Source organism: Malaya genurostris, chromosome 2 (assembly GCF_030247185.1).
Source record: "Malaya genurostris strain Urasoe2022 chromosome 2, Malgen_1.1, whole genome shotgun sequence".
Lineage (NCBI taxonomy): Eukaryota > Metazoa > Arthropoda > Insecta > Diptera > Culicidae > Malaya > Malaya genurostris.
The window spans coordinates 239,006,560-239,028,617 of record NC_080571.1 but is presented as its reverse complement, the minus strand read 5'-3'; the positions used below and the strand labels follow the sequence as shown (position 1 = coordinate 239,028,617).

General features: G+C 36.3%; 1 protein-coding gene across 1 annotated transcript in view; it reads left to right on the top strand.

The window, feature by feature from the left end:
* The window catches only part of LOC131428278 (solute carrier organic anion transporter family member 5A1), a 225,602-nt gene that overhangs the window by 81,825 nt on the left and 121,719 nt on the right, over positions 1-22,058 (top strand). The window contains exon 3 of the mRNA XM_058592096.1: positions 18,807-18,850. The gene's annotated coding sequence lies outside the window, so the exon portion shown is untranslated. The remainder of the gene's footprint in view (positions 1-18,806; positions 18,851-22,058) is intronic.

Sequence of the window (22,058 nt, the reverse complement as noted above, 5' to 3'; positions counted from 1 at the left end):
CAAGCAATTTGTACCTGTGGTTTGCGGTCGTCGATTTTCTTCACGAAGGGCACAATTAACGCCAAGGTGTACGAGGAAGAATGTTTGAAGAAGAGAATGCTGCCACTGTACAGAAAGCATAAGGTTCCTCCTCTCTTCTGGTCGGATTTGGCTTCAGCCCACTACGCCAACTCCTCAAAAAATAATGTACAATTCGTGGAAAAGGACATCAACCCACCGAACTGCCCGGATCTTCGGCCAATTGAAAGGTATTGGGCAATTGTCAAGCGGCACTTTCGGAAGGATGGTACAGTGTCCCAAAACATGCAGGAGTTAAAAAAAACTGGACAGCTGCCACCAGGAAAGTCACAAAAGTAACTGTGCAGAATTTAATGAAGAATGTCAAGTCCAAAGTGAGAGCGTTTCACAGAAACTAGGATTTTCTTCAATATAATCAGTGAAATGCATAAAAATGTAATTTTTCTACAATATATCGAAAACTGATGTCAAAATATGTTTTTTTTGCTTTTTGATTAATAATCAATGTTGCTAACTACTTTTCGATACACTCCTTATTGAGTCATTGATTGAATTCAAAGATCAAATAGCTATCATTTCCGGAGATATACTGAAATTTATTAAAAAATGGTCTTTGTCAAGTGTTGCCTTACAAAATATTTATTTTGCACTACAGGCGACTTTTCTGAGGAATATCCTTTCTTCCATTTTCAGGGCAACTATAAGATTTACATACAAAAATTAGTAACAGCTTTCACACTACACAATTGCATAAAAATTGTTTACTCACAACGACGACAAATACCTTTCTTCAATTAGACTACAGCATTGAAAATAGTCGAAACAAGAACAGCCACTCTGCCCTAAAAGCACAAACAGTTTGAAAAAACATTGTTTATGTTGAGCTGTTATGCCATCTAGCAGTCCAACATAAACTGCTAAACAGACGTAAAGTTTTATGTTATTTGCAAACAGTTATCTCAATAGAGAAAACAATTTTTGTCAATTCAATGTAGCAAAAACATACCAATCTCAATTTTTATTTTGTGATCAATACATAAACCACTGTTTTATACTCAGACGGTAAAATATGTAAAAATTTGGCAGCCAAGAAATTTTTTTCTCGTACTATAGTTGTAACAATATCAAACACACACACAAACTTTTCCGTTACTCTAATCTACCTGTCTAAACTAACCCGGAGCATAGACTGGTCTGGATCGGTGCCAAGTTGATGAGCCAGCACTGTATACCTACAAAATGAAATACCTTTCACTCGTTCTTGGCACCACGAACCTTCGCAACGAACAGCAGCACGAATTGATGTCAGGTTGCAAAAGTTCGCAACGAATTTGAATGCGGAACAGCCACTGTTGACCTTCGCTGCAATCAGTGTAACGATTCATAACAGATGTAAGGAGCTACTATGCTCTCTCCGGGCGGTAAGAAAACATCCCGCCGCGCTGTTTGTGACCCTTCATTTCTACTTCCGCTGCATTGCGGTTGTTGGCTGGACTCAAATTGCGCTTCAATTTTCCTCCGCTGTAAGAAATACTAACCGTATATTTCTCAGGACCTCTGGGATTGAACTGCAAGGCAAACAAAGTTGAAACTTTCTGGGCCATTCGGCGGTACACCTTTTGATAATAATGGTTTTGTTCTTGATGCGGCACTTGATTTTGACAGTTAGAGGATTTTGTTTTGCGTCGAGCGTGACCGATTCAAGCTTGGATAAGTACAAAAACAGTCAACCTTTGGCACATAAACCAGGGAAAGAGAAACACACAAATCGCATCATCAACAATTAATCGCTGAAAATGGATGCCCATGGCAATAAATTAGCTCTAAACTTTTCAAAATGTCCAAGTTTTACTGGACACTAATTTATGACTAGACCGCAATGCGAAAATTTTCATCAAGTGATAGGAGCTTCTGAAGATTTTTGTCTGCTTTTTCCTGTCATAAATATGAGAAAAGATATAAATTTGCTGTTTTGTACGCTACCTAGTACAGTAATTGTGCCTTATTCAGGACCAATTATATGAGAAATTGTATGGTCATTAACTAGAAATACCTATATATTGGACGAGCTTTGAAGATTCTTTTTACATATTTCGCATCGTCATGAAAAAAATCCTTTAAATTTTGAACTCTCTTCACCCTCACAACTCTGGAACAGAAAGTTGAATCCGGATAAAATTTCATAGTAGGGGACGGTTTTTTTTCGATTATAGAGGTTTTTCAGCCATGACTGGTAAGTCGATGCCTTTCCCGCAACCCGCCTGGGTTAGATTTCCAACCCCGCATGTAGGGTTAGAAAGTTTTGCTGACCCGAAGAGGCGAATGACCTTAAGCTTAAAACCTCCATAATCGAAACAAAAAAAATATCATAATAACATAGTTTGTGACAAACTGTTCAGCTATCCAGCTATATTCAGTGAGCTTTGGAGCTTTCAGATACTATTTCCGGTACTGCCGAAATTGGGCAATGCGGTCCGGTATAGCTAAAACCGAGTCGTTTGATCACGAACTAGCAACTAATATACATATTGCAATAGTTTTTAGAATATATATTGGAATTTTTAACAAATGACAGTTGGAAATTTACAACATGCTTTCTCCTATAATTCCGGAACCGGAATTCGGATCTTCATAATATTTCATAGTAATCTGTAAGACTAAAAGGTTTTTTATTTGAATCTAAGTTGGTCGAACCGCCCCCGATAAATTGAAATTAGTACCGTTCTAGAGTTTGTGATTACTTTTTCCGGAGCTCTCGGAAGCCAGTATTGCCGAATTAAATTTGTTTGGTCATCAACTAACACGATCTACAAATTACAAAAATTTTCCAACTAGAATTCCCTGTTTATATAGTCACTTTAAAACAAACTCTCTTGAAATTTGATTTCGGAAATCTGAACTGACACTAGCAGCTCCGGATCTGAATAAAATTCAGGAATTTGCTATGAAATCCTAAACCTATTCATTTGATACTAAATAGTTGAAAATCGGTCCTACCATATTTGAAAAGTATCTAACGAGAAAAGCAGTTTGGGAATTCTGACAAGCACTACTATGAAAGCTGCAAACAACAAAGTTACCGCCGAAACGGGACTCGTATTCTCCGTTTACTAGAAAGAAACGGGTTCAAGCTCTGGATTTGTTAGTAATAAATGTATAATTTTTGGACGCCTTGTATTGCTTCGGTTCCATATTTTTGTAATTGTGGAAAATATTTGAGTTTTACTGAAAAAACTTAACAATCAGCCAAAGTCTCCATAGAAGTTATATTAGAATGCGTTTGCTTCTAATCGAGCTACAATGTAAACATGGTTGATTGTAATTTTTTTTTCGAAAAAGGAAAATATTGTGGTCTAATAATATTTTTAAAGAATATGAAACTGTAACATTTTTACGTGTTAAAACATTATTAATTACTTAAAATTACAGAATGGTACCAAAATTAAAAGTGGGGATAAAGTGTATCAAAATATTTAATTATGTGTTAATGCAGATATACATCTGCAAAAATTTTGAAACAAATTGAAAACCATCCCGACAATATCTGACATATTCCTGTTTTTTTTTTCAAATTTCTCGGTGGGGCGGCAGCATTAAATCAAATAAAATGAAAATCAATAGAACCACTCTTGCTTCGTCAATATTCCAGTAAAATTGATAAAATTTGTCTTCAATCCAAGCTCTTTCAAATGTGGTATAACAATAGGAATTCTCTTTGGGAGCAGATTTCACATGCTTAGCCGGCTATAGCTTTTGTTCAGAGAGGCATTCAATAGTAATACAGGGTTGTGCAAAGGAATCTGACACATTTTGTTATACGGTTACAATGGAACCAAACAAGGGAGGTAGAAACCGAATACGACATCGGAAAGTAGAAGAATGAAGGTTTATTTTGGTCTAGTAGTTTTCCATCGTGCAGCACTGGAGTGTCGCTCACCGCGTTTTTATTTATAACTCGTTTTTGAAGAAACAGTCGTACGTTACAACTATTCGTGAGTTAAAAAAACATTTCATGTTAAAGCCGAAAATGCCAGTGTCTTCGCGTCAATATTGTCAAATTGTGGGTGAGAAAATTTTTAAAAACAGGTTATGTGACCTATATAAAACCTCCGGACCACGTCCGGACGGTCTGGATACCAGAGAATGTTGAACGAGTTCGATCCGCTCTTGTGAAGAGTCCCGTGCTGTCGGGTAAGAAACATGCGGTTGCTCTTCAAATTTCTCGTCGTTCTTTCCATCGAATGGTCAAGGTCGTTTCATCTATATAAGATCGTCACCACCCAGCAGTTGAAACCGGCGAGTTATGGAGCTCGTTTACCGTTCGTGAACAAGTTGAGTGAAATTGCCAAAATTGGTACCGTTGCGTTGAAAAAAAGTTGCCAATAATTTCTTAAAACGGCTCGAGAATTGCGTATCAAGTGCATCTCAAAACAACTTAAGTATAGCTATTTATTCTGAATTTGATTAGTTGAAATTTCGTACAACTAATCGATTGTTGTTTTTCTACATTGTCATTTTTGAATTAATCGTGCTGCGTAGATCTTAATTTTCAAATCCGCTACCGATTAGTCTATGAATTAAACTGGAATGCCTACTACAATAAATAATGTAGTTATTCTGTTAGCCTTTCGAAATATGTCTCGATTTAATGTAATTGAATGTAATCAACTAATATTGAAAACTTTTTTACAAATGTTCCATTGAACCATGTAAATTTTTAGCTTGAAAAAATAATTTGTTGAACATTTTTATTCACACATTCTTCAAACATTTCGAAAATACACTATTCGCAGTATGAATTCAACGAAATACCTACCTACCTTGCTATAAAAGCTCGACATAGTACAAAATAAAAACAGCCAAATAAAAAACTCTAACCATCGGATCTTGGTCATTTATTTATAAAGAAAACGTTCTTAACCCATTCAACAGTGAGATGGTACAACTTTTTATCAATTCGCATGTGTTAGTTTTTGAATTAATTTTAAAAATAAAATTTTAACCCATGAAAATTGTGGTTAGGAAGAACGACAATGCATAGATCCAAAACTTTTTGAATCCTTAGAAATACACGTACATGTATAGAGGTGTGGCCAGACCCATCGGTTAGACCGAAAGTATAGAGTGCTTGTCGACCGAAGGGTTAATATAAGTATTTTCCATGTATCTTCGGAATCGGAAGTTGGATCTGATTAATACACAGAAAGTTTTTATTGCATCTCAAGACCTTTAACTTGAGTATTAGATAGACACAATCGGCTTAGCCATGTTTAGTGAAATTATTTGTTAAACTCACATTTGCTAATCTCGACGAACTGATTCGAATGGTGTATGGGTGTAAGAAGTTATGCTCTTGCAGAAATTATTGCTGTAAGTAGTTTAAATAAACATAATTTTGAAATTGTTTTATATTCGAAAATACTACCGTCTTTCTAATGATTATGTCCTATTAGAACGATTATGTTGCCAAAAACGAACCGTGCTAAAATCGATACGAGGCAAAATGTCATGATGAAAGGTGCTGTACATAGTCTTTTAGGGGCTTAGAAACAATTGTTTACACAATTCGTATTTCACTTTACTCCTAAATATCGCCTTATTTGTAACGCTCAAAACTTCTACTGCTGGAAACAGGAAAAAGTCGCTTACACAAAAATATCCATATCTCACAGCTCGTCAAGCTGAACGAATTCTATACCTATTTTTTTATATTTATAAAAAAAGGTAAAAACGAAGGACGTTAAAGTTCAAGTTCACTGAATTTCGTACATCTGAAATATTACTTATTTCAAATAACGGCAAAACATTGTGCACAATCTAAAGACATTTTTGAAGGATGATTTTTAGAGAAATGAGATTGATGAGTCGAGGACGTAAATGTAAAATAAGAAAATAATTAGCATAAACCAATACCCTTGCGGTAACAGAACTCCTAAATAGCATCGAAATATTTACCATGTTAAAGAACAAAATCAGTAGTCGAAACACGAACAATAAAACAGCCGTTCCTATTTAAAACATCGCTTGAGTTGATATTATTTTTTTTTATCATATTGATGTAAGGCGATAATTATGGTACGAATTTTTAGTTGACCATTCGACGAAATGACCCTTGTGGCGTAATGACTCTTTCGGCGAAATGACTCTTTCGCTAGATGATCCCCTTCGACGAATCAGCTTCTAGCGAAATTACTCTTTTGGCAGTTTTTGACGAATTATTATTGACTTTTGACAAAATGATCCCTTTAGTGAAATGATCTGCTCCCAACGGGAAAGAGAACAAATATAAGAAGAAGAAAAAGAAGAAGAAGAAAAAGAAGAAGAAGAAGAAGGGAAATGATGGAGATGAATGTTTGAAATGATCAGTTCGAGATATGTGAAACACGGTCTGCAGCAGGATCAACTTTAAACGGGACGTACACAGTTTAATGCGCATTGTTTCGCGCTACTTAGCAGGTTACCTTCTTGGACATTTCTCACATTTGCCAGCATTGCTTTGTTGGTAAAGCATCTCCACGGTAAGGAGACGGTTGATAGCTCGAGCTCTGTCCCTTACAATTCTTTTTCGCAAGTTCTCATATTTTTGCAATTTAATTCATCCATTTTTTCTCGCTCTGTTTTTTCCAGCAGAGATGAAAATCTAAGAAACAATACTTGCAATATTCCAATTTTGTCACCTGAGAATTCTCTGTGTTCGGACACCAAGAATCTTTTCAGTTCGGGGATCAAAAATACAACTGGCTTGCGAACCGCGTGTTCAAGTGAATTCAAGTTCAAGTTCTTCGGATACCTACTAGTTTCAGCTAAATCAATTACTCTGTCAATCGGAAGAATTGATTTGATTTCGGTAATGTTTTCAAAGAAAAATTTTACGTCTTACTAACTGATAGAGGAATATGTCAATTACGATTCGATAACATAAGATTAAACAGCTAGTGGAACAAATCTATCATCTTGACTAATGTACAATTTATCATTCCATATGTCCGCATCAAGCTCGAATACCCATTCATCAGCCATTTGACGTGACCAGATCGAAGACCCCAGCGACTATGCCCAGTATTTCTGGCGCGTACTCACTCCAAAACAAATTGGGCACCTCTGATGGCAATGACGAGCTTTTTTCTCGGCAGCATTCACCACCGAAGAATAGAACCTTGCCATCTCATTATGGGCTGCCATCCTCGGAAGCACAGCTCAAACGGTTTCATCGGTCGTGTGATGGGCGCATAACTGTATGAAAAGCTGGCCTTTCATCGTCTGTCGAGGGGGTGGTTATTCATCTTGTTGCCTCTCTCTCACCAAGGTTTTTACGCATGAACTTTTTTTTTATTCTCAATTGAGTGCTTCCTTCTTTGCTGCTTCGGTGTACTAGCTGTACACAAAGCCCAGCTAAGACTTCGTTCCATCATTTCTGTGTTTCTCGCTCTTCCTGGGGAGCAATGAACTGCCAACAGATCAAGATGATGCCATAAATACTGAGAGCTTTGCTGTTTACCTTACTCGTGACTCATTTTCAGCATGTTTTGCTCAAGTTGAGGAATAATTTTAATTTTTCACAGCGCAATTGTGTGTTGGTAGGAAGTTGGAAATTCTAAGCTCATAAGATTGTCACCCGAAGCGGTACCTTAGAGTATTATGTTCCCTAAGCTCGAAAGCAACGCTCGATAATCAACAAAAATGAGTAATGTTTTTCAGAAAATGTATATCTCAAGTTACATAATGTATGAAACATAATTCTCACAACATGTAAGATGTGTTTGGTATTGAAAACGTTTTGAAATTTCATACATTTCGTTTTTGAAGGCTCTATGCTTCTGAAAACACAAGAAAAAACCTGTTGTGTAGTAATGTAATATCAGAAATTGATGCAAGTTCCGTTTCAGAATTTTCGACCACTATTTCCGGTGTAGGAAAGTAAATTGTATGGTCAGAATCTAACTATACCCATACATCTGATCAGAAAAAAATGTTTGCCGGGTTCGCGACGAGTACGGGTGACGATTATTTTATTTTGAATAAGTTTGGGTAGGGTTGGAGTTTAAGCATTTGGTCCTATTTCGGATATTCAAACCCAACTACTAAAGTTTTTTTAGAGTTTGGGTCGTGTTTCGGATATTCAAACCCAACTACCAAAGTTTTTTTCGAGTTTGGGTCGGGTAAGGTTTTTCCTTTCTCTATAGAAAGGTATTAGAATTGTTGGAAAAACCGATTATCGAACGAAGCTTCGGAGACCCATAGTGTTATGTACCAATCGAATCAGCTCGACAAGATCGGAAAATGTGTGTATGTGTGTATGTGCACTTTTAAAAAAAATTTTAACGCGCAATTTTCTCAGAGATGGCTTAAACGATTTCAACAATCTTAGGCCCGTTTGAAAACAATTGTTAGGCCATTGATCAAGTTCGAAGATCAAATGGCTGTGACTTTCGGTTCCGGAGATATGATGATATAAGTGACGTAACCGACAAAACGCGTTGTTTTTTTGCCGCGCAAGTTTCTCGGAAATGACTAAACCAATCTTAACAAGCTTAGGCTCGTTTGAAAGCTACTATTGGGCCATTAATCAAGTTCTAAAACTGAATGGCTGTGACTTTTGGTTCCGAAACCGGACGTCGGAACTGGAGAAAATTTAGGTTCGAATTTCGTTGAAATCGGTCAAGACATCTTCATCATGACAGTCATCCCGATCGCTTAACTTATCTATATGAACTGTTCACTCTGTAATTGAGCTTGAGCTTGAGAGACCACCCCTGGTTGCTACTCCGTTACTGATCAGGATTAACTGTAATTGTACAGAGAGTTTCTAGATGATCCGATCTGGGACTGGTAAATCATCCTTCAATGTAGATCTTCTGGTAATCCCAGAATTCATTGATCAGTACCGGCGCCGGCCAGGCCCGAACGTAGATCGTCTAATGAATGGGAAGGGATGTTATTCCAACACTTGTTGTTACTAGAGGCCGTATATACTGCAGCGCACTCCACAAGTGTCACGGGAGAAGGATATTTGTTAGTAAAAATTTCAGTTTTGGTATTATTCGCGCGCAACTCAGTATGTTCCGGTTTCAAGATGCTCGGATGCACCACTAAACTCACTGAATTCCCGAGTGAACGTGTCAACAATATCCGATATTAAAGTCCCGGGAAGTCTTGATTCGCAGCTCTTATTCGAGAAAACTGAAGAAAAATTTGCAATACTATCGCGTAAAGAATAAAAACTTCCCTATTTTTTATAAATGAAATTACGTGATACAAAATAATCGAGTGAATAGGATTTAGACAAAACAGTTGATTCATTGCATTGACATATTTCAAACAGTTGTTATAAAATCCTTCTAAATCACCAAATAAAGGTCAACAGATTTCACGCGCGTCTTGATTCTTTATTATTTCCGCTTTATTTTTTTTATATAATAAAATTTTTATTCTGGTCTTTTTGTGTAAAAGCTTTACGTGGCCTACATTTTTGTTACTTAATTTTTTTTTGTTATTGGATCTCGTTGTCACCCTTTTTCTAGGGGGAGATGAGTTTCCATTTCCATCCAACGAGGATCGGGGGTCACTTCGTCCGCGGCTTATCCCATCATCCATTGCTTCATCGTCGGTGTTGTGTGTGATTTCCGTTTTCTTTTCGTTTTCCTTGTTGATCGTCGTCTTGGGTTCGTTGAGAGTTGCTGTAGATGCGCCTTGTTGTACATTGGTTACAGTTACTGGTTGGTTGGAGGGTAAGTTGTTAACTGCAGCTGGTGTACTTTGTTCTATAGGGGATACTGATGGTTTCGTTGAAGGGGATGCTTCATTGTTGTTGGTGGCTGTCACAGGTGTACTGGGGTTGCATGGGGTTGGTGTGAAGGAAGCACCGTTGTCCTTTGGTATAGTTGTCTCCTTGTCCAGTTTATCACATGGCTTACCGTAGTGAACAGCTTTTTGGCAATATTGACATGTGACCATCTGATTGTCATAGGTAACAAGTGATTTGCACTGAATTCTTGTATCTTGACCGAAAATCACATAAGAAGGTATAGGCTTCTTCAAGTGTACGCGTAATAAACGTACGCCATTTAGAAAACCGGGGGAAAAATTCTTTCACTTTTCTTTTTCCATAGAGAGAATCTCTCCCTATTGGGACATAGTTTTGCGAATATATGAATCGGTGACGCTTGAGGGAAGATCATGCACACGCACTTCTATAGCACTATCCTCCATATATACTGGAATGTTGTACTTAATCTTGTTGCATTTGTTCCTTAAAAAAACCTTCAAGTTCTCGTATCGACGGTCGAATTTTGCACTGCCTAAAGTCAACAACAATTATATTCTTTCGTGTCGGCGGTAGCTTTTGTTCGTTTGATTCACTCATGTCGAGGTCGTTCTATTGTTCACTACACAATACTGTACTTGGTATCTTCTGTCCCGAACGTAGACGGTTTTGTTATATCGACCGACTTGGATGAGAAGTACGAGCGAACTGCTTTATTATTATAATTATTTATTAAAATTATTAATTGGTTAAATTGGTTGATCTGGTCAGCCGGCTACCGAGAAAAATATTAATTTATTGTTTGAAATATTAATATCAAGTGTTTTTTTTTTACTATGTATCCAATATACCGATATATGTTATTTCTGTTGTTACCTTTGTAATATCAACGGATTTGCGCAAAAGTTGATTTTTATCATTCAATTTATAATCCTGAAAGACAATCAATAACATGGAAGAAGAAAACATTCCAAATGAAACTTTACTTCGAAGCTAGACGGAAATTGATAGGTTGAATGAAGAGATAATTTAGTAAAATAGAGTGATCAGAAGTGAAACATTGAAAATATCTGATGACTGAAAGGAAAAAGAAACTCCTGCAATTGTCACCTTTTACGACATGGAAGCAGGAACCCAGTGGATCTATTCTTTATTCATTGTTTTTTCCGCCGGATTCCACAAGGCATCTAGGCTGGTACTATCCGGAAAGAGCTAATAGGTACTATCAATCTCCTAGTGGACCCCAGCCCCTTACACTATTCACTCTTCAATTTCGGAACCGGAAGTCAGATCTGGATAAAATTCAGAATTTTTTCACCTTCCATTTAAAGTTGTGAAAATCCTTTCAGTAAAATGCACATTTTAATTATATTTTTTTCATCCGGATAGACTGTGACTTTTGGTTCCGAAGATATGATGATATAAGTAGCGTAACCGACAAAACACATAGTTTTTTACCGCTCTAATGCATATAAGGGTGCCAATATTTTTGGGATCACCTTTGATTTCGTAAAGCGGTAGAGCTCAAAAGTTGAATCACCTCTAAAAAGTGCCCATGCAAAATTTGAGCTAAATCGGATATGGGTAAGAAGTGCTACCCAGCGATTGAGGTTTAAAAAATTTCGATTTTGAAAATTCACCATACATGAGATTTCTGAAATCGAACATTTTTTTATACCAAACGTCTTAGAATTGCATCGAGATTTCGTGTAACTTTCTTTTCCGGAAATGCGGGATGAAGAATTCTGAAAATTTCAAAACATTATTTGAAATGAGGATGTGAAAGCAGGGATAAAAAAACAGCTGAGCTTAAAACTACTAGCTTTTTAAGTCCATACAAACTTTCTTTAGCGCTACCAATTCCCGGATTCCAGCTTCAGAGGCACTGGTAGTTGCAGTCGAAAACTCCAAACTGGAAATCATATTGATTTCTCATTGCTGGCTAGACCAATTTTGTATATACTTAGATTCATATGATTGGTTTTATAGTAGTTTAGATTCTTGTTGCCGAATTCGACTTAGATTTAAGACAATGCAAGTTGAAAAACTTTAACCTTTATTAAATGAATATGCGAAAAACGGATCTATCTTCTAAGTTGAGTTCAAAAAACTTTTATTTTACATCAGTTGATGGTCATACAAACTCTCTTTGGAACTACATGCGGTCAAAAACTCCAAAATTGTACTCACATTGATTTTTCCTGAGCTGGTTAGACCAATTTTCAGGAACCCAGACTCAAGGGAATGGTGTTTCATAGGTTTTTGCATTAATTTCATCCGGATCCGACATCCGTTTGCGGAAATACAGATTGAAGAATGTGGAAATTTAAAATCGTCACTCATACTGACGATGCGAGTAACGGCAAAATATCCTAGTTAATTGCCATGCAAATTCGCTTCGACATAACAAATTCCCAGTTTCCGGTTCCGGGGGTACCAGAAGTAGTGGTCAAACACTCCAAATGGAAATCTTCTAGCTGATCGGACTAAATTTTCTTAAATTAAATTCAAATATAAGTTTCTGTTGAATTTTGTCTGGATCTGACTTCCCTTGCCCGGAATTCGGAATAGTTAAAAGAAAGACGCAATAAACTTACCAATATTTCAAAGTGTTCTGGTCTCTTAACTATTTAAGTTTGCATGTCTTGTGAGTTGATTCTTATGAAAACTTTATTGTTTATATTCTCGAATCAAGAAAGAGTATTTTCAAGAATCTCAGAGTATACAGGGTGCTTAATCTTTTATGTCGGTATGTAAACGCTGAATCACTTTCAAATGTACCAACCAATTGCTCGGTAACCTGTTTTACTTTTGCGTTATTTCATATTCAGAAACGTCACATTAAAACATATTTTCCCGAAATAACATGATATAATTGTCAGTAAAGCACAACCCTGCTAGCATTTTCCGTCACTTTACGACTATGTCAATTGACAAGCTGTTCAACAACAGCAGTTTTCCATCAAAGTAGCCATGTAATCATAATAAAACAAAACTGGAAACTGGTACCAACGTTGCCAGGTATACCGATTTCTCGGTATTTATACAGATTTTTGCCGTCTATACCGCAATACAGATATGTACTCCCGAAATACCGATAACTCACGGATCATACAGATAAGTACCGATTTTGGTTTTTAGATGAATAGACATGAGAAAACGTTGTCGTGGTACCTTTTTTTTGCTCACCTCTTGGTGACATTTTCTACTACTTATGTAGAAGAGGCTCTGATACCGATATGGTACAGATAGATTTTTGCGCCGAATACAGATTTTTGGAAAAACGACCTGGCAACGCAGACTGGTACAACCACTTTTGTTTTTGGATTAAAAGATGACTTTTTTGGTCATTTGCTACTCAAAAATATTCGAAACGTTGGCTATAAGCGTGAAACGATAATATCCTTCATAGCTAGGAGAAGTACCTGGCTTATTCCATATTTTTCGGATGTTGTCGAAATACTTTTTTCTTTCCTACCTGCGACGGAATTTTTGCAGTTTGTTTAGAAACAAACTCAACACCAAGTAATACGTCATGCGTATAACACAATCTTAGTGTGAACAGTGCGGTTGTAACTTTATATTACTCTCTTTACAACATGTTATTTCCTGCAGGTGTGAACATAGTATTAGATAGCATTTAAATAAGTATCTTTTCCCAATACTTTTCACAACCAATTTAATCAATTAGGTAATCAATAATAAATCATTACAATATGTCACTTAGGTGCATTGCATTCGATCAATAAGTATCAGTGACGCTATCGTCCGAGTTTTCTGTGTCTAACTCCTTGCTCTGTATTTTCTTGTTCTGTTGTAAGTTCTAGCATATCAATTGCTTCCAGTGACAATTTCTTTCCAGCTTTCAAAATAATATAGTGTATAACAAGATAATAAGTATGGAAATAGATTATTACTACACATGCTATGCATGTATGCAAAATATGAAAGATATTATTTCTATCCGATTTTCGTGGAGGAGTGAAACCAGCGACTACCAGTCTGGACGCGCGTAAACACGCATAAACAAGCTCATGCTTGCTCGCGCAACTTAAGCAAATTGTTGCGATTTTTATTTGGTTTACTTTTTGACAATTAACAATATTAGAAAAAAATCTAAGTGGAACTCGATGCAAATTTTTAGGCCTTTTCAAAGTTAGTTTTAATTATTGAAAATTCGAAAAATTATCAAAAGATCAACACATATTAAAAAAAATGGAAAAATGTTTTCTAAACAAAATATGATAACGTACAAACCTCCACGAAGAGACTCCATGATTAAATGTGTAAATAAATTGAGTTACCGCGAAGCAACACGATTTTAAGACGAGATGTTGATCGTGCGATGCTCACTGCAAAAGTAAGTTACAGAAATAGCAGATACGTGTCGCCCTCCGCTTCTTAACCTTTCATGGTCTTAGCATGGCCATAGTGAAAATGAGTCACTCGAATAGAACTCAAGATATTGGAAGATCATTGGAAAATAAATTCGATTAGGAATATATTTTCCTACAAATTTTGTAAAAATCAGCTGCATAAAGTTACATATTTCGCTTCGGTGTAAGGTTTTATTGTAGGTAAAAAAAAGTAAAATGCTGTATAACTTTGCTAGGAAAGAACAAACCTATGCACTACATTCAAAGGGTTTTTTATTTTCTACAATTATTCCATACAAAGTATGCATAACTGAATAACTCGAGACAAGTTATGAATAAAAAACTGATTTTGAGAGGGTTGCCAAAAAACGCTTTATATATCCGAAACGGTGCGACCTAAACTTTTGGTATATTTGACAAAGTAAATTATTTTCAATAGTTCTAAAACTTTGTAGAAGAAAGAAATTTCGATCTCTTCAGAAAAAAAAGTTATGGTTGTATTTTTAGTCAAAGTAGGCCATGAAAAATTAGGGATGCTATCAAATTACGCGGTATATATTTGTAGAATATTTCCTAAGGTCTGAGGACAAAGTGTCGCGTGTTGAGTTTTAAATCGACCACGTGGCTCGCTCAATTCCCTTTGCGCATCGTATTTCTCTTTTACTCTCTCGTAAATGAGCAAACTGTACCGGGTTGCCAGCATACATTTTATTATTATGATGAGAAGTTTCATCACATAAATCTATCGTATGGGTTGGACACAACCCGTGGATAACTTGACAGCTCCCATACATCGAGAATATAAGTAAAAGTTTTGGTTCTCTGGTTCCACAATGGCGTCGTAAATAGAATAACATTTAGAAATAACGTATCTATTTTTCGACAATCTGCGGTTTAAATTTTTATATTTAAAAAAAATAAAATAAATTTTGCTAGCATTTCTTGACACTATTAAAATAATTATGATGATAAGTTACTATTGTTTAGTATAAGTATAATTTTTCTCTTTTCATCAATAGAAGGTTTAAAAGTAATTCATCACATTTCAATGAACAATGAACGTGAAGAGATGTATTCTGCTGAATCTTGAAGAACAATACTACTAATTTGCAAACCAAGCTGAAATCTATTATTCCCTTATCTTCATCCGAGTCGTTAGAAGATCATCCAATGATAACAAATACTCCTACAAATGGCTACTAATTCCTTGCGTTTTCATTGATACGACTAAATACGTTAGATACTCGTTAGCCACACACCACATTTCAAAAAACAGTTCATTTCTAACTCTATCAATTACTATTAATAGTTATCTGTTTTAGACCAAAGAGAAGACGTTGGGCAGAGTGAATTAAAAGATAGAAAGATTACAAAATACGCATGTTTGGAGATTTATGACGTGCGTTATTGATGAGTTTGTTGCTATGCAGCGCTGTTAGAAAAATTCGCAATATTTTCATTTCATTCAGGAGTTCTTGCGAGAGTCATGATATGAAAATTACGCTCCTTTTAAATATATTGCTGGATGCATACACAGTGAGCGTAAATAACGTAATGAAGTACTTTTTTCTCTTGTAATCTTTTTGTTTCGTTATTCATTGCACCCGTATTGTTTAGGTACACTAGCGCCGTCCTGAATTCAGTGGAACACATATGAAACAGGTTCATTTCTGTCAGGTTGTGTATGGGTTGGTTGGACATTACATGGATTCCAACGAACAATGAAAAAATATTCAACTTTCACAAAGATTGAATGCGGAACAAAAATGTGTTTATATACAACGAAACGTCTGTGTGTTTGGCAGCCTTGTCGAGCCAATTTTATTTCTCTCTCCTTTTTCAGAATGCTATAAGGAAACAAATGCAAAAAAATGGCGGATGCATTGAAACTGACTTTGTTTAACAGAAAAATACAAGACTTTATTTTTATCGCGATAACATATATGTTTTTATATACTAATCGCATCTAAACTAAATTATCTGGACTTTGTCACAGTTGATTTACGATACAAGCCTGCAAAGCCGAGATATTCGATGAACAAGTAGAGGTATGCATTTCCGAGCGTTCCAATTTTCAGCAGTTCTTCAGTCAGAAAAAATTACAACCCGACCGTTAAACTCAATGAATCATTCTGAAAATGTCACAGAATATTCTCAACTAAATTTCGAAGACATTGTCAGGTGGGTTTTTCTATATTCTGCACCGTTTCCAAGAAAATTTAATTTGAAACGGGAAAATAGCAAAAAACCTACCACTTTACGGTACTGTCCTTAGCCCTTAAAAGCAACTATATACATCAAAAGAACGGTTTGGCCTACCAGCCTCAAACTATTGACGAGCTTAAGGGCTGAAGCCAGTGTGTTTTAGGGCGTTTTAAAGGTCTATTTTCACGCTTCAAATCTGATTTTCTCAGAAACGGTGACGAATATAAAAAAACCCAACTGACAATCTCTTAGAAAATTAGTTTAGATTATTTTGTGAAAATTTCAGAATGATTCATTGACTTTAGCAGTCGGGAAAGTCTTTTTCCTGAAGGAAGAATTGCATAGCTGAAAACGACAACTTTCAACTTGTTCATTGAATATCTCGCCTTCAAAAGCATGGATCAAAAATCTATCCTGACAATGTCTAGATAATTTAATTTAGATGCGATTAGTGCATGATATATATGTTGTCACGATGAAACATGAGAGAGAAATAAAATCGACTCAAAAAGGCTGTCAAACAAGCGGCAGCTTTCTTGGATTTTATGTGATGTAGTCAAACTTGTAACCGAAAATATCAAAACTTTCTTGGCCACCCGTCCATAACGAGAGTTATTTTGCACATTTGCGAGAGAGCATGGAGAGAAATGTAATACGCACAGCGAGCCACGTGGTTTTAGGCGACCTACTGGCCTCAGCCCTTAAGGCTCGAATCGACGCTATAATACCCGAGATGCTCGAAAAGGTAATGGCAAACGCAAAAAAATAAATGAATAAAAACAGGTATTTTAGCTAAAAGGTTAAAGTATCGCTCAACGAATGCTTTTTCGTGCTGTGAGTTCTATACTAATCAAAAGCAAAAATTCCAATTTCAAAACTCATAAAATAATATATCTTCCTTATATTCCTGCCACACTTAGACCATTTCGTGGTATTTATTGATAATCCGCCAAATGTGTATGTGATGATGTTTCTACAAATCTTATTGCAGTAATGTTCTAATAAATTTCAACCCAGCCAGAAATAATGACGGTTTCGATTGTGCGTTGGGTCAAACAAATGCGATACACATCGCATCAAAGCCGAATGAAAAGGTATACGAAGAAAGCCGACGGATTAAAGCAAACCAGTAAATCTTCATCAAATCTGTAAACATAAAAACCGACGCCGAAGCACGACCCACATTATGCCGGTAGGGGCCTCAGATGAACCGAAATTTTATCGTCACCCACCGGGGAATATTCGACCCGTTCCAATATGTAGGTACAATGTTTAAAAGTTTTCACCATCCAAATGCATCATTTGGCAGCTGGTGGTGGTATTCTACTATCACTAACGTAAACAGTATTTAATAACGTGAACTACGCTTTTCGATCTTGGGGCTTTCTGTCCGAAGTCGACCCAAGGGTATAAAAGAAGGTTTTTGCAATAGCCGCACCTGCTTACTTGCTATTCGCACCTTTTGCGTGACTAGCCGAATTTCTCTTTTTGTTACCCACAAACGCAATCGAAGTGACAGAAAAGCACCCGTTTTTTGGCGACTTTCATTTTTTGTGGTACCGCGTCGAAAATCACTGGCGTAGAATTTGACTTCTACAGAATTTCAAGAGCAAACTAAACAATGGCGACATTAGCAAAAGTTACGACTGGCAAGAAACGACTGATTCATCATTTTGTTGGAGACTTGACACTTTCTGTAGCCTTCCACTCGATGAAAGTATGCTTGTTTGGCACTTGGGCATCCTTCAAGCAATGGAAAGAAATTCGACGTGACAATTATTTTAACGTTGAAGCTTTCAAAGTTTTGCGGAAGCTTGGAATGACATTGTGACTGTTTTTATTTTTCCCATAACGTTATCTTGTGAAAACCGAGAAGAGTAACTTTTTAAATCTGAACAAAAATCAGAAATGAAATCTGTTACATATAGTTTCACGTGGGAACGCTGTGAGTTTTTTCTGTCGAAATGGTCGACAGTTTTTGAACATTTATGTTTTTTTTTTCTTATTTTGCCTACCCAACGGAAATTGATTGCAGGGAACAGAGAAAATTACGCAACAGTATCATCCATATGGAAGCGCCCACGCTTGATCGTGATTGTGTTGATATGCTGCCAAAAACGAAATGATGGTAGTTTGGGTGCCTCCCGTTAGCGTGGGTAAAAAAGGGCGCCTAATTTATGACATCGATTTTTTTTCTCTCGGAATGATCGTTGGAATCAGTGTGAAACGTTTGGCTGAACTGAACAGGTTGTGAGAAAATTGATTCTTTGTTAGATAGTGATAGCTGCAAAATATTTGCCGGAGATTAATTGACACTATGAATGGGAATGTATTGGAGACTGCAAATTAATTATTTTAAATTCCCTCTCAATTCGAACCAACTTTAATCAACAAATTCACCCGGCAACAAAACTAATGAGTGTTTTTTTCTTTGCAAATTACAGGCTATTAGCTTTACATCAACAGCGAAATCCGACTCCACAAAAAGGTAAGCTACTCAAAGTTTGACATTCACCTTTCAATTAGTCTGCTGGTAGACAGCTTCCAATCGACGGCTGGCCTTAGGAACAGACACCAGCCTTAGTGTACCATTAAATCAATATCCAAAGTGACTCTCCCACGTCTGAAACCAATCAGGGCGAAACTGTTCGTATGAGGAGGTGCTGTTCGTACGTTCTGTGTGTTTGTGTACTTTGAAGCAGATAGCCAGCATTAGCTAGTAGCAGCACCATTCTGCCGAACTCTAACTCTATGTCTAACCACCTTCAGTGAAGTCAAGTACCATTACCTGGTTCAATCAACAGCAGCGCCACCAGCAGCAGTAACTTGATCTGTCGGATACGCAGAAATCGATTCACGAATGTGAAGAAGTCCTTCGTGTTGCTTGAGGCCATGTCGTAAAGGGTGTAGTCGAGAAAAATGGCACACACATTTACGCTCCAAAATTAAGCCGACTACCGGATTTTCTTGTAATTTTCAGGGAATCAAAAACTACTAACGAATTATGATTTTAAAAGAATTAGTTGAACTAATCTTCGTCCCCACCTCTTTTCCCTTCGCTCATCAAATTTTGTGGTTTTCCAGTGTTCTTGTTGTGTTTACCCATATTTCAATTCTATTCTTCTGTAAATACTGATTGTCGTGAAAACTAACTGTCAAACAGCACCTGTACCGAAAATTTTCAGTAAGTGTCTTTTTACTTACCAATCGAAAAATATCTTGAAGGGTTCGTCAAATGGAATGAGGTACAAGTGCACAAGTTTTTAAAACATTAGAACTACTCAAAGCATTTTGTTTACTTATAGACAGAAAATAATTTCATATCACTATGTCCGCTTGCTGCCAATACATTTTGTTCGAGTTATTTCTGGTGGACTTGACAGGTTGTGCAATGCTCCGAAAGGCGCTCATAATTCCGGTCAACCGGGAAGTGAAGTTACATTTTCTCTAGACATTTTTTATATCTTTGCGTGAATATATAGTGCACCGTAATCACGACTGGTTCGAACTTTCTTCAGTCGTTTCTAAGAAAAATATCAAAATCCGAAAATTCATATCGTAAGCTTAAAATGTATATTGTTTTATTAAATCCGAAAATCTATTCAAATTCAAAATATAACCAAAAGTAAACAAACGCAAAAAATTCGTTAGATCCATTTGGTTTACAGTTAACGGTAGTTGTTTGACAATTCAGCAATAACCGAACGATCGGTATTCAATTCAATTACCGAACTGATTACCGAGCGTTCAGCTGTTGAAAATTCGGTAAAAAATTATCGAATTCTACCAAATTTTCTAAGTGTTTAAAAATGAGGTACCTGTAAATTATTAAATAGAGTGTTTTTAATATAAAAAACTCTAAATCATCAATTGCATATAGTTTTACGAAAGCCGCACGAAACTCCTTGTACCGTTATACCCCAAATTTTCGAGCAGGACCAACACCTTTTCATAATTCGAATCTTTAGTCTAACTTTCATTCGCATTCTGAGTGGAAACTGATTTCGGTTGAAGAAAATCTATTTATATTCCAAAAACAACCTTGAAAAGAAGATTGCAAATTGATTCAATGACCGCTCGTATCGTGTTATACTGTTTTACCCCAATACGTTTCATGAGTCGGGTTAAACGATGTAATGCTATCTATCATTCATACTGCATGTACTCGAATTGCTGGAGTTTTCTACGGAACATGGATAAATTTTGGAAGATCTTTTTTGGCATGCTTCCAGATTGTAGAGCAGAATTCAACTTAAAACTAAATTTAAGAAAAACAAAACTTACGTAAAACGATTCATGTGATCATTAAAACTATCTGTAATCTAATTGGTGTGGTTACGAATCAAAGAATCACCTTTGTTTACCATGACTAGCCCGAATACCCAATTAGTAGACCGACCTTTTTGACGTGAATATGTCTCACTTTACAATGGGGCACCTTTTCAAAATTCGCCCTGTGAAAAAAATGGGTAGAACTTAATTGTGAATATCTCGAGTTATACTAAACGCAACAAGATAATTCTTACTCCATGTCATTGGAAATATGATCAGCAATTTATGATTAAATTTTCAACAGTGTAAGATAACAATAAATTACTAAAAAATTGGTTTTCTCAAATTTTTGAAAACAATGGAAAAAACTCATCACGCTTGATGGCTTTTTCGCACTCGGACAACGGTTTGGAGGTAGTCTCAGTCACGATGTTCAACTGGACGAGCATAAAAAGTAAACCATGGTCAAAAACTGATCATTTCTTCTGGTGTGTGAGACGGGACTAGATGCCGTGGTGAAAACTTTTCACAAACAGCAAAAACAACAGACCTTCTGTGGGGTGTAAAGCTTCATTCAAATTAGATTCCGGGAATTGAATATTGAAATTGAATTTCGGAACTGACTTCAGAAACTGGATTCTGGTCTATCTGAACTCTGAATTTAATTTGGTTTCAGAACTTAGTTCCATAATTCGGTTTCAGAGTTTAGTTTCATAATACAGGTTTAGAAGTTAAATCTATGATTCTGGAACTGATTCCTTATTTTAGATTCTGGAAGTAGAATTTTGGAACTGCACTCTTAAAAATAATTACATTTACGCTTGACGTAAATTCAAACAGGCCGTAATTTCTTCGGTGATGACAAAATATTACATGTACTAACATGTAAAAATAAATTTTACGTCTGCATCGATGTAAGCTTCAGCTGAATGAACTATGAAGTAATTGATATGACTTATCCTAAAAGCCTTGGTATTACATTCCTGTAGTCGAATTTGACCTTCTGTTTCAACAGACTTCGCAGCCGATTCAGAGTGTACAGAACAAGTGCATGGCTGGTGCTACGATTCTACTGACACTACGAATCCTTCCAGGTCGGGGCTCGAACATACGACAACTGATTTCTAAGACCAGCGCCCTATGCATTGAACCGCCAACCCGGGACGATGACTTATTCTTACATGCTTTGAATTGTAAATTGCCTTAATTTAAGTGAAATACTCAGAGTATGAAGTGGATTTCTGACTCAAGAATTCGATTTCAGAATTCTGGAACGAAATTCAAGATATGAATTCTAGATCTGGATTCTGGAACAAAATTTTAGACCTGTAATCTGAACCAGAATATTGAAACTGATTTCTGAACCATAATTTAATTCATTAGTTCAAAATTTACTTTTGGATTTTAGTTTCAGAATTTAACTC